General features: G+C 42.0%; 1 long non-coding RNA gene and 1 pseudogene across 1 annotated transcript; one reads left to right on the forward strand and one right to left on the reverse strand.

Moving 5' to 3' along the window:
• The first annotated feature begins 718 nt into the window (after positions 1-718).
• LOC101902389 (uncharacterized) lies at positions 719-3,361 on the forward strand. Its single transcript, XR_235534.5, has 2 exons — positions 719-1,087; positions 3,164-3,361. It is a non-coding gene; the product is annotated as an uncharacterized lncRNA (long non-coding RNA).
• On the reverse strand, positions 10,170-10,723 carry LOC613788 (RNA polymerase II subunit F pseudogene; annotated as a pseudogene).

The following is a 12,270-nucleotide window of genomic DNA, read 5'->3' on the forward strand; positions in this document are numbered from 1 at the left end:
AGTTTACATTGGACTCTCTTAACTATAGCAGTAGGTACCGAATAAATCTGTTTTTACTGCTTTAACTCATATCCAACTTTGTTTCTCTTTGAGAGTTTTAACAATAACTTTGAGTGGCTCAAAGTTGTGAGATGACATTTCTCCCTACTTGTGCTATGGCTATGCAAGACCTAGATTATATATGTCTTCATAGATCCATCATGTTCCAAGGTTCTTCGCTGCTTATCACAGTAACTCTATGACCTCTTTGATCAATCTGGAACCAGTAGATGTTCAGAGGGAATGTGGAGGAAGGGGCATTCATGCTACATGAGGCAAACTTGCCTGAAGAGAGTAGGAAACACAAAGCAATCAGTAGATAAATTGCCCACCTTTCTTTTCCCTAACAGGTGATTTCAAGACACTGTAGCTTTTATGGCTTTTCTAGAGAGGTCCCATGATGACTGGACAGTTCATTGTATGCATTATGGAGCTATGGTCAACTTATTAATGCTCTACTTTGTATTTACCTCCTCTCCTTCCCTGGCTGACTTCTCTTTTTTCCTCTTTTTTCTGTAGAATTGCACTCCCAATAAAACAATGGCACAAAAGCCTAGATTCAGTTGGAACTGAGGCTAAGAAAACAGATCCCAGTGCATGTGGGTGTGCGTGCCAAGTTGCTTCAGTCAAGTCTGACTCTTTGTGACTCTATGGACCACGGTCTGCCAGGCTTCTCTGTTCATGGGATTCTCTAGGCAAGAATACTGGAGTAGTTGCCTTGCCCTTCTCCAAGGGATCTTCCCAACCCGGGGATCAAATCTGTGTCTCTTATGTCACCCTGTGTTGGCAGGTGGGTTCTTTACCACTAGTGCCACCTGGGATGCCCCAACAGATTCCAGGATTGGTCCCAAAAAGCAAATTCTCAGGATGGAATTTTAGAGTTGAATTGCCTACTTGACTAAAGGCAATAGAGACCCCACTGCTCAGTGGTAGTGGGGGTAATAACCCCTGGCAGTGAGGTCACAATTAATGAAATTTCACCCCTGATTGGTTGGAAGGAGATGCAAGGCAGAAGGCAAGACACTGTGAGATTATAATGTGGTAAATGGTAATTATGAGATTTGTTATGTGGGGGTGGCTGCTTTTGGTGGCAGTGCAAGTCTTATTAAAAGAAAATGATAGACTCAGGGCAGCTCCTTGCTAACTTAAATGATCCTCTGAAAACCAAAGGTGTCAATAGCAGTCTGGTCTCAGAGTAGAATGAGTTGAAAATCAGATACAGATTATAATTATAAAGACAGTAGAGAGGTAAAGGAAATTAAATTTGTAGCATCCATTAATATGCTATATGAAAATCTCAGGACCCAGGTGGGAAAGAGGGCAGGAAGACCTGTCTGTAATGAAGATATTTGAGTGGTTATACCTAAGAAAGAACTAAAAAAATTTCCTGGAATGTTTCTGGGCCAGTGGAATCTACCTGCTTTCTTTGCTAAAGGAAAGCAGCCTCCTCTTTCCTTTCCTAGAGTCTGTGCAGTGATCTTACGTAAATGTGCCTAACAAGATAATACTTGTTCTCCTCAAAGACTGCCTCTACTACACCTCATTGGCAGCTCCAGATAAGGAACGTTAGAATGGATTTACTATGTACAACCGGAGAGCTTATCACTGATTATATACCCTGGAAGGGTCCAGAGCTCACTCCCATCTCTACAGCAATAAGAAATATACTAGTGCTAGGTACTCCAGTTTCTTTAGGAAGCTTGGTGGTGCCTGTTCTCTGCTGGCCATGACTGTATACGTGGTGTAAAAGTTAGGCTGCGTGATATTAATAAGGCTGGTAGGGTTTCAGAATGACAGAGACCAGTGGCAGGACTTAATTCTCAGAGTCACAATGGACACAATTACAGCCATGGGCATCAAAGTCAGAGTAGAAATCGGAGTGACTAGGCCTACATGGATTTATGGTGATTTTAGGGGTAAGATAGATGGAGAACTGACCTGGGCATTGTTTGATTTGTGTAATAGAAAACTGAGAGCTGGAAAGCTGACATCAGTGCTATAGTGAAAAAATCACCCAGTTTCTAGAACTAAATGGGATTATAGACCTAGAGTTCATTTACTGATAGGGAGACCTGTCCCCATGAGGAAGAGTCTGTCAGTGCCACCATAGATATATATGATAAATGTCTTTTCTGATTCTTCCCTAAGGGGACCTTCGGTCATTTACCAGAGTAACTGTTCCAGAGGAAAGGGCAACTACTCAGGCTTTTCAAATCTGTTAGATATGAGGTTTGAGCTGGCACTGACACTGATATTGTGCTGTGCTGTGCTTAGTCATTCAGTTGTGTCCGACTCTTTGCAATCCCATGTACTGTAGCCCTCCAGGCTCCTCTGTCCATCGGGATTCTCCAGGCAAGAATACTGGAATGGGTTGCCATGCCCTCCTCCAGGGGATCTTTCCAACCCAGGGATCAAACCCAGGTCTCTCACATTTGCAGGTGGATTCTTACCATCTGAGCCACTAGGGAAGCCCGACACCGATATTAGGAGAACCAAAATGCTATCCTGGTCTTCTAGTTAGAGCATAAGTTACAGTAGCCAGATGATAAGCGGGGTATTAGCCCAAGTCCAATTCACAGTAGGACAATGAGTCAGCAGACTTGCCCTGTAGTCTGTAGTTACTTTCCTAATCCTTGAATATATAAATGGAGTAGGTGTCAATTGGAATAGATATCAGAACTCTTATATATGTTCCTTCCACTATGTAGATTAAGGACCATTATTTTTAGAACAGCCAAGTGGAAGTTCCAGAAACTGACCATTCCCACCCTCCCATTCAAGAATGTAAATTAGAAACAATGTCTCATCTGAGGAAAGATTGCAGTAATTAGTGCTACTATTGGACTGGAAGGATGTGGGGATGGTGGTACCCATCATATTCCCTTTCAGTGTTCACTTCTATATTCTCTCAAAACCATATGGATCATGGTTCTGGATGATGGTGAGTCCCCATTCATCCAGTCTGGTGACAGTCCCAGTAATGGCTAGTGGGCAGGATATGGTTATCTTTACAAAATCATATCAATTTATCCTCTGGCATTTGCCATGCAAGTATCGGTTAATAAAAGCTTTTCTTCCAGTCCACAGTAGGAAGTATCAAAATCTCTTTGTCTTTACATGACAGGAACAGCACTGAGTTGATGCCATATGGGAAACCAGACACGGAAAAAAAGCTGAAAGATGAATTTCTTGCCCTTCAAAGATTCCAAAATGCAGTAATTCCAAGAATGCCTTTCTGGAGATATCCTACATTACCAAACAACTTGTGAAGTCTCTTTTAAAGGTCTAGTGAGCTCAGTAAATACAAGAAAGTGTCTATTTACCTTTTTCTTCTTTGCCGTATTTGCTTTTTCCCTTCCTTCTTGCCTCCCTGGGACTGAATCCTCAATGAAGAATTAGCGGAAAGTTTTGCTTCATGTTGTTTTCTAGTAAATCTGAGTTAAGAAAATGGACCTCCACACACTCCAAGCGGTTGAACTTAGAAAGAGAAACATAAATATGTAGATAAGCAGAGGTAAGTTTTGAAAGACAGCTGCACTTCTCTGAATAGCCATATAGCATCTGAATAGCCATATAGCATCTGGTCATTTTAATTTACATTTGTCATTTAGTTTGTATCAGCAAGCCAGTGTCCATGAGCAATTATTTTAAGATTGCAAGTGCTAAATATTCTAATCTCTGCACCACAGTCCGAATATGATTGACATTCTGACTTGGAAAATATTTTTAAAAGACAGTCTTTACTGTCAATGATAAAGTTTGTGTTGTAGCATTAATTTGGCAATGGACTTGTGAAATGCTGGGTTTAATCCTCAAACCTTGAAGCACTGCATATATTGAAAGACTAGGAGCAAGTTCCTGGATTTTCATCAAAAGAGACAAGAACTAAAGTTGTCTTGGGAGTAACTTGAGCTCTGAGTTTCCCTGACTCTGGTTTAATGAAATTTTAGTGAGTTGACGTTCAGGCAGGGCACAGCTGAAGGCACTGCTTTTAATTTAACTCTTCATATTTCTAACCAAATATGTTGAATAATTTGATTTTTTGTTCAGTAACTACATTGTGTCACTATATTCCACGATATGCTACATAACACAGAATCTAGATGTGGGGGGGATGGTTCTCTCAGGAGGATGAAGGAAAACCTCCTTGCAGGTTCTAGGGGCAGGTTCGAGGCTGTTTGGTCAGAGCCTTCTGTGGTCCTAGGAATCCCAAGTGTGATCTAAAAGGGTGGGAGGTACTGGGTCTCAGTGGCATGGCCCTTGTCTTTTGACCTCACCCTACAGGGAAGGACATGAATGAAGGAAAGGTAGATGGAACCCTATAAAGTACAGGACTTGAGGCAGGGCCTGGGTCTAGGAGTGGAAGGGGAGCTTGGAATGATCAGGGAACAAAAAGATTGGTGAAGCTAGAAGGAGGTAAGCACGGGAAGCTATAATAAGTTGAGACTGATGATCTAAGCTTTGAAGACCATGAAAAGGCTTTCAGATTTTTGTTTTATCATATCTTGTTTGCCAGTCGACCTGCAATTAGGTCTGCAAAGCTTTAAGTGAGAGTTGATTGGGACCTTGAGACTTATCTGCAAAGCTTTTAGACAGAATATCTGAAAGAGGGGACTTGAGAGTTCAGCTGGTCTGTGATCAAATATAGGTAAAAGTAGACAAAAATATTCAGATGGAGCCAAGGTAATATCACAGCTCTGAGGAAGGAGCTTTTCTATAGTGTAACTCACTGCTGCATACCCCTGGGCCTGAAACTGTTCCAACTCATTTGGGCAGGAGCAAGAAGTATGCACACTTTGCTGTAAACCTGACAAACCTGCCTGTATATCCTTTGGCTCAGATGGTAAAGCATCTGCCTACAATGAGGGAGACCCGGGTTCAATCCCTGGGTCGGGAAGATCTCCTGGAGAAGGAAATGGCAACCCACTCCAGCATTCTTGCCTGGAGAATCCCATGGACGGAGGAGCCTGGTGGGCTACAGTCCATGGGGTCTCAAAGAGTCGGACACGACTGAGTGACTTCACTTTCACTTTCTTTTTCACTTACGAACACTCTAAGGTTCTTTACAAGAGTGCCCTTAGACACCTTTCTTTGCTCTCTACCTTCCTTTGTAACAAACTGAACTACAGTTTGTCTGATTCTCAAGTCTGTTTTGAAATACTAATTTCTGGCCTTTGGGTTATATATTAGCTATTTGTCTTGCCAGCTTTCAAATGTAAGATTTCCCTACTGAATTGTGACTTAACTGGCTCAATTGACCTCCTGACATCACATGGCAAACACCGTTCCAGTTCTGATCACTTGGAATCTAACTTCTATCCTAGCTAGATCAACTTCTGCTGCCAAGCAAGGAGAAATCGAGCATTTTGTTATGAACCACTAGATTCAGAGCACCTGTTTGTTCACCCTGGCAAGAAGGCAATGTCTCTGCTTTTCTTTACTCCCTTGTTGTTTAGTCACTAAGTCATGTCCAGCTCTTTTGTGATCCTATGGACTGCAGCCCACCAGGCTCCTCTGTCCTTAGGCATGGGGACTATGACTACAGAAGGACAATTCAAAATCCTGAGGACAGATTTCTGCTGGGTCCATCCAGTCAGTGGAGGTTGAGATGCAGATTCAGACCCTGCTTTCATGGGTACTGAGTCTAACAACTGTTCTGAGCAGCTAAGCCTTTCCCTATTCACACATCCAGAGAAACTTAGAGGCAATTCAGTAGAACTTGCTGGGATTAAGTAGTCATAATGATTCATAAATATCCGGAGCTTTGGTTGAGAATTGGTGGGGAGTTGGGGTTGGTAATACTGTTGGGTGCACACTGATTGCAATTCTGACATACTACATTTTAGGAGATGTGGAGGGTGATAGCTTTAGAAGCCCAGCAGTCATTTCCCAGGAGGGAAGAGGAAGCAATGAAGGTCTACCCACAAGAACTGATAGACATTGATCAGCTGCCAGGAGAAAGAATTGACAGCTCTTAAGCTTTATGGGCTCTCTTGGGGGAAAGGATCCAAACTTCCACCACAGTTTAACCAGAGCCTCAAGAGTGGGTTATGCAATGAACTAGTTCAGGTTACTAGACTTGAACCTCCCAATATGAACAAGCTCTGTATAAGGCTAGAGATAGAACAGACCATGACTCCCTTTTTCTCTTGGATGATAACAGAACCATGCCTCAAGGTGCACACACATGTAAACACACTTGAGCCCCTGTGTTTGCCTGTCCACCTCTGTTTGCCAGCTCCCCCAAGCAGGGCATCTATATCCCTCCAAGACATTATGCTTATTTTTATGCAGATTGCATTATTCATGGTTTATTTCTAAAAATGGTACTTGTTTAGATTGTTTATTGCCCAAAAAGTATAGATTAAGTTTAAGGATTTTTTACTGGTAATGATATTCAGAAACACCTTCCTCTGGCAAGTGTACTCTTTTCTAAAGAGAAACCCTATGGGAGTGTTTTGCATATGATACTTGAACTATAAAGATCCCAGTGGGGCAATTCTTGGTAATAATGGCTAATGTTTAATAGTGGCACTTGGACTTCTGCCATTCGTGAAGCAGCAGAGTAGCTGAGAGCCTGGCTGTGAGTTATCTGCACCTGGATTCAAGTGTTCACTCTGTTATTTGCAGACTTTGAAGACTTGGGCAAGTTCTTTAGTCTCTCTGCCTTAAGTTTCTCATTGATGAAATGTGAGAGTTAATTTCTTCCTTTAGTGAGGATTAAAGAACATAATAGAAGTAAAGCCCTTAGCACATAGGAAGTGCTCAAATGCATGATATCAAGGTTTACTGGACTTTTTTTTTTTTCATCTCTGTCCTGACACTTATGAATGCTCTTTAAATATTTGCAGGACATTTCTTTTATGCAAAAATGTTAATTACTGAAGAATCATTTTTAAAAGCCTGTTTCATCTCTTGCATGGGGTTTCTTTTACCAGAAAAAACGCTTGCAAATGTAAAAATATTTCCATGTACTAGAAGTTAAATGTCTTGTTTTGCTAAGGGCCCCCAGAAAGGATACATGTGGTCTGGTGGCTAACTTGCACATAAACAATGAGCTATAGCTCACTTAATAATGGCATCTTTTCAGGGTTAACTAAACTTTCAGTTTCACTAAGAAGAACTGCATGAATCATTTTCTCCACTTCTCCCTAATCTGTGTGTATGTGCATGCACACATACAATTATACTACAGTGGTTAAAGTACAGTTTAATAATCTGAATTTAGATAAACTTAATTTACTGATCTCACTTTTATTTGGTATGCTTTAGTAGTTTTCATTATCAAAATACCCAAAGAAGCTAAAATTAGATTTCCTTCTGATTTTTACTCATTCTCTTATATTTCACTTGTTCTCTTATATTTCTTTATCTCTAGAATGATCAGGAGGCAATATAAGAAAGCTCTCAAGCAAAAAGGACACAAAGTCTTTCCTTGTCCGATGAAGTCAACAGTCCCAAAACACATTAATTTATCTTCCTCTCTCATTTGAGAGTTGCACAGGCAGTCCTCCTGTTGGAGTGCCAGAATTCCAGTGGTTTGTTTGTAGAAGTGAGTTATGTGGAACTCACAACGCATTCTCCATAGAAACCATATTATACATGGTGGTTAATTATATTTAACCCATAATACTTAGAAGTAAAATTCCAACAGATCTATATGATGTGGCCATTCAATGAGCAGTATTTTTACAGGGAAATATGTTCAGGGATCTAACTATGGATGCCAGGAATGGAGCCTCTTCAGTCCTTCCCATCCTCCATTTCTGAGCCTCTGTTGCCTAGGGAAAAGAATTTCCCTAGGAGATGATTGAAAGCAGGGTAATGAGGTGTGGAGCTGGCGGCTCTCGGAGTCTGGGGACCAGAGGATGATATGTTGTGAGAATTCTCCCTTGCTTAGCTTTGGAGTAGCTCCTGATGTACTTCCTTTCTTTTAAAAAACATTTTTATTTTATACTGAACTATAATTTATTAACAATGCTGTGTTAGTTCCAAGTGTACAGCAAAGTGATTCAGTTATACATACATATGTGTCTGTTCTTTTTCAAATTATTTTCCCATTTACGTTATTACAGAATATTTAGCAGAGTTCCCTATGCTGTACAATATGTCATTGCTGGTTATCTATTTTAAATAGAGTAGTGTGTATATGTCAGTCTCAGACTCCTAATTTATCCCCCTCCCCTTTCTTTCCCCTTCGGTAACCATGAGTTTGTTTTCTAAGTGTGTGAGTCTATGTTTTGTAAATAAGTTCATTTGTATCATTTTTTTAGATTCTGTCTATGTGTGTGCATGCTAAGTCACTTCAGTCATGTCCGACTCTTTGCAACGCTATGGACTATAGCCCGCCAGGCTACTCTATCCATGGGATTCTTCAGGCAAGAATACTGGAGTGGGTTGCCATGCCCTCTCCAGGGGATTGGCAGGTTCTTTACCACTAGTGCCATCTGGGAAGTGTTTTTTTTTTTTTTTTTAGATTCTACATGTAAGCAATATTATATGGTATTTGACTTTCTCTGTCTGACTTAGTATGATAATCTCTAGACTCATTCATTTTGCTGCAAATGAAATTATTTCATTCTTTTTAATGGCTGAGTGGTATTACATTGATATATACATACTACATCTTTTCTATCCCTTCCTCTGACAATGAACGTTTAGGTTGCTTCTCCCCACTCATTCCCATAACTGTCACCAGCTCAAAATAGCACGTGATACTCCTGGCCCACAGCACCCCGGCCAACTGGAAATACATGTCCAAGGCTCCTAGGCACAGGTGGCCCTCAGATCCCACTGTGCCTGCACTCCATCCACCCCCAGTCCTCAGCCTGCGTGCCCCTCCTCTTTTCCTTGCTTTTGATCCACCAACCCCAATAATTGATCCTGTTCCTTCTCCCTCCACTGCCACAAACAACCTCTTTCTTCAAAGAAGGATTTCTCTCTTCTCATTTTGCATCAGAACAACGAGTCCCCTCTGCTTGCGTAGTCCTGAAACGAATACACAGAACACACGGAATCAGATACTCTATGTTAGCAAAGAAACTCCCCCCTGACCTTATTCTCAGTATTTCAAGTAGGTTCTACAGGTTAAGGTCAAAACCCTAGTTAATGGTAAGTCCTCTTCTATCATATAAGGAATAGGTGCAAGATTTATCCATATTTCAAGAGGGGCCATGGATTTGGTATTTAGTGATAAACATATCATCAAGAAATGTAACTGATGGTTGGAAGTTTAACAGGGTAAAATGACAGTGTGACTAGCACCCCCTAGTGTTGAGGAGAAGCTGTGCGTAGATGGGAGGTGGCTGAGAGATGGGAGTGTTACAGAATTTCTCTTTGTTGGTGCTAAGGCTCTCAGTCATGTCTGACTCTTTATGGCCCAATGGACTATAGCCCACCAGGTTCCTCTGTCCATGGAATTTTCCAGGCAAGGATACTGGAGTGGGTTGTCATTTCCTACTCCAGGGGATCTTTGTGACCCTGGGATTGAACCCACGTCTCTTGTGTCTCCTGCATTGCAGGTGGGTTCTTCACCACTAGTACCACCCGGGAAGCTCCTCCTCTCTATTGCTTTGCTTTAAATCCACTTCTTCAGGAGCAGAATTCCAGGATGCTGGGTTCATCTGCCAAGAGACTTCTGGGTAAAGTGCTTAAGGCAATTCAAGAGAAGCATCCAGGGATGAAACCAAAACTAAGATGCCATCCCGGAGGTGAAAATCAAGTGGCCAGGAATGAGCTATAGACAGTAGCAAAGTTAGGCAGAAGCAAGAGATTCCTGGTGGAGCCTGGAGAGATTCCTGGCTGCTACCTGAGCAAACACTATAAGCATTTGTTTTTCTAGGACTCTCGAGCTTTTAAGGGAAGGAAATTTTTGAAGACCCTGGGTAAACTTGCATATCATTCCTCAAATCACCACCAATCTTGCCTTAGCTAAGGACGAGAGTGCTAAAGTAAGAGTGAGAAGGCTTCTGGAGGCAGAAGCATTCTGAAGACAGATATCTGAGTAGGTAAAATAAGCAGAAGTAAAAGTCACAAGCCTTAACAAGCAGGTATAGGGTAGAGTTAGTCATTGGTCGCCTAGATGCCCTTAAGTTTTTAGCAATTTTTTTTTTATTTTTTTATTTTTTTTTGAGTTGAAAGGTTGAAGAATTTACTATTTACACGTATAAAGACTATGAGACGAGCCACGGGCGGAGGCCCAGTCCAGAGGTTGACTCCGGCTTAGTTGGTGATGATGAGCTCGTCGACGCCCCAGTCTTCGTAGCTCCCGTCGGGTAGGTAGCGGCGAATGATGATGGGGATCTTCCGGGCCTTGAGCTCCTTCATGGCGATCAGTAAGGGATCTGTCTCCCCCTCCAGCTCCACCATCACAGGGGCGCACATCGCAATCTGAAGGGCTCGGGTGCCCAGCACACGGGCTTGCTCATACTTGGTCATATATGGTGTGGTGATTCGTTTCTGGTTGGCCTGCGGTCGCTCTCCAGAAGGGAGAATCTCAACGTTCTCCTGGCCCTCCTCCTCGGCATTCTCCAAGTCATCGAGCCCTTCATCCTCCTCCACGTCATCAAAGTCGTCTCCATCAAAATTGTCCTCGTTGTCTGACATGACGCCCGCACAGCAGCCACCGGGTTCCGCGACCCAGACCCGCGTGGAGACCGGCTAACAGCGTACCTCCGCCTTGCGCCAGTTTTTAGCAATTTTAGATGTCTCTTTGGCTTGCTTTTCTGACTCTAGCTCCTCTGTTTGTAGAAGTTGGTATTTGTCATCATGCTGAAACCATTCTACATACAGACAAGGTTTCATTTATTGTCCCAGCCCTGCCTCCTTTCTGTCCTGTGGAGTTTGGTGATATGAGGAGAATGGAGCCAGTCAGCTCCTGGACTCTCTTTCCTCCTGTCATTCATTTGAACACTTAATTTATGCCAGACACTTCATTATACACAGGGAATATACTAGTGAACACTAGTGAACTAGTGAACTGACACAAATCTTGCCCTTATGAAGTTCACGTTCTAGTGGAAGAGGCAGACAATAAACAGATTGCAAAAATATAATGTGACATATGATGCTAAACCCAGGAACAAGGATACAGTGGTTAAAACTGTACATAGGGTGGCCAAAGGGGTTGTTTTTGAGTAAAAATTTGAAGGAGATTAGTCTGGTAGGGCTATAATAAAAGGATACCACAGACTGGGTGGCTCAAATTGAGGACATTTGTTTTCACACAGGTCTGGAGGCTGGAAGTCTAACAGCAGGGTGTTGTTAGGGTTGGTTTCTGAGGAGACTCCTCTTTCCTGGCATGCATGTGACTCTGCCATTTACTAGCTGTATATTTTTTGGAAAGTTGCTTTACTTCTTTGCGTTTTGGTTTCCTAATCAGTAAAATTGGAATAATAATCTACCTCGCAGAGGTATCGTGAGGACTAAATTAATAAAATGAAATGAAATTGGGAAAATTTATGGTCCATAGTAAACAGTATATAAATGTTTGCTCTTATTGTTATAAATGTTTGTCTTCCTGGCAACTATATACATTACAAACTAGCTAATCTCATTCCTCCAAATGTGTGCCTATCTCCTCTCCTATAAGGTTCAGGTGGGCTTATCAGGCTTTCATAGGCAGCAACACAAAGTCACAGATTGAAAGGTAAACTAAGTCCACTGGGAAAAGATAAGGGCCATTTGATGAGAACACTTGATTTGAATAACAAATCCATATAACCAAAGGTAGGCTTAAAGTTGGGGGTATAGAGTCAAAAGTTGGGAGTCAGAGGTGGGGAAGAGCATAGAGGAAGGAGAGTTCAGTATGACAGCATGCTAGAAACAAATGAGATGGTGTTCAGGATGGCTGCTGCAAAGCTTCATCCCACTCCCCTAGACTCCCCACCCAACCCCATCAGGAAAGCCTCATGAAAGGCCCTGGCCAGGGTCTAGGATAATTTTGCAGTGGGAGACTGATTTCCATTACAATTTTTTTCTGTCTCCATAAAACCCCCATCGTATTAAGTACTGTAGAAGAGGGAGCCAAGGTACCAATCAACAGGTGTCTAATATTTCTATGTGCCCTGGCTTCTCAGCCCAAGTTTTTAGGACTAGGAGATAATATTTAAGAGTAGGTAAAGATTTAGATTGACTCGGCTCAGCAAGGATTGATGGAAGGCAGGATGAATATGCAGAGATGGGAATAATTAGCTATCTTCTTCCATAGGATAGATAAAGATAGATAAATAT

The sequence above is a fragment of the Bos taurus genome, chromosome 8 (assembly GCF_002263795.3).
Source record: "Bos taurus isolate L1 Dominette 01449 registration number 42190680 breed Hereford chromosome 8, ARS-UCD2.0, whole genome shotgun sequence".
Taxonomy (NCBI): domain Eukaryota; kingdom Metazoa; phylum Chordata; class Mammalia; order Artiodactyla; family Bovidae; genus Bos; species Bos taurus.